The sequence below is a fragment of the Echinops telfairi genome, unplaced genomic scaffold, assembly GCF_000313985.2.
Source record: "Echinops telfairi isolate 266 unplaced genomic scaffold, ASM31398v2 ScPeMD7_7469;HRSCAF=8507_1, whole genome shotgun sequence".
Taxonomy (NCBI): Eukaryota; Metazoa; Chordata; class Mammalia; order Afrosoricida; family Tenrecidae; genus Echinops; species Echinops telfairi.
In genome coordinates this window covers 85,416,006-85,417,648 of record NW_022111373.1, presented here as the reverse complement: position 1 = coordinate 85,417,648, position 1,643 = coordinate 85,416,006, and the positions used below count along the sequence as shown (strand labels likewise).

Genomic DNA, 1,643 nt, shown 5'->3' with positions numbered 1-1,643 from the left:
TTCTAGATCCAAGTTCCTCCTTTGGATGCATTCTTTCTCCGTCTCTGCTCCTTGTCTTCTTTCCCGTACACTCTGTCCTCTTCCACACACTGTCTCTCCACCTGGGCATTGCTTCCTCTTTTTCGATTCCCCAGGGCATCCACTCACAAAAGCTATGCTGTGTTTGAGGTTTTATTGAAGAACGATGAATCCCAGAGTTGGCTACAATCCTATATCACATAACAGACAAGTTTTATTTTTTTTAAATAGAGAACCCATAGTTCAGTTTATTAAGAGAAAGAAAAACAACAAAACTTTTGATCACACTATATGTTTTAGAATCTATACTCCATATGCAATGAGGACAATATTCTGCTAATACAATAGATTTTCTGCTGCATTTGTCTACTGTTTGGTCTAAGACTACCAATTATAAACAGAGCAGTGCAACTAGTATTGGGAATCATCCTTACAGTGTTACAGTATCAGGCCCAACATTTCACTTCTCTTCACACCACTGGCTCTCTTTGCGCACCTGGGCACCTCCTCTTCAGTAAAGTTGTTTTTGACATTGAAGGTCTGGCGAATCTCCTCAGGAGTTTTCCCTTGGTCATATTGGCCATGGTTTTGCATGTAACGTCAAGCAAACCTTTGATGTCTAAGTAGTTTGCACCCAGAATAAGTTCAAAGACTGTTCCCTGGTCAACGTTCAGGAATTCTTGGTCCCCAAATGGGATTTCAACCGTTCCTTTCTCTTCGTTCTCATCATCCTCAGGAGGAGGCGGGTGATCCTTGTGGTGGGTGCACCACTGAATGCCCTTTTTAACTATTGCTGCATCAACATGTGGGAAAGGAGCTGGATCATCATCTCCCTCATTATCCACTCCCAAACCTTCCAACATGGTCTGGATAGTCACCGATTGCTTGGCAACTTCCACATCGACTTCAGATATCTCTCTATCAGAACCCTGTGACTTAATTGAAGGCATGGTGATCTCTCTTCAGGAGGTGGCGAGAACTGGGAGGCGTCAGTGGCAACCGCAGAGAAAGGCAGAGAACAAGGCCATTCAACAGACACGTTTTTAAAGGTCAGATAAAGGTCAGTATTACAGATTCCTGTTGGAACTTTCTCATTCTCCCACCTTAGTCTTTCCTCCTATCTTTTTTTCTTCCTCCACGATCTCTTAACCTCTGCCTGGCAAACTGCCTTTGGAAAATGATTAATAGAAGAAAGAAGGGGAAGAGCTGGGAGGAGCCAGCCCCAGTTATTTTTCTGTAATTTGCCAATGATGGAGAAAGTAAAAAAAAATCATTTTATTGGGAGCACATACAACTATTATCACAATCCATACATACATTAATTGTATAAAGCACATTTGTACATTCATTACCCTCATCATTCTCAAACATTTACTCTCCACGTAAGCCCTTGGCATCAGCTCCTCATTTTCCCCCTCCCTCCCCGCTTTCCCATCCCTCATTAATCCTTGATAATTTATAAATTATTATTTTGTCATATCTTACACTGTCCGACATCTCCTTTTTTTTTTTTTTCTTCTTGGAAACATTTTTCTTTTTCTTTTTTTTTAACATTTTATTAGGGGCTCATACAACTGTTATCCCAATCCATACACACATCAATTGTGTAAAGCGCATTTGTACAT

The 1,643-nt window shown here is 40.9% G+C and overlaps 1 pseudogene; it reads right to left on the bottom strand.

The window, feature by feature from the left end:
• Positions 1-478: 478 nt before the first annotated feature.
• Positions 479-968, bottom strand: LOC101656683 (annotated as a pseudogene).
• Between the last annotated feature and the right edge of the window lie 675 nt (positions 969-1,643).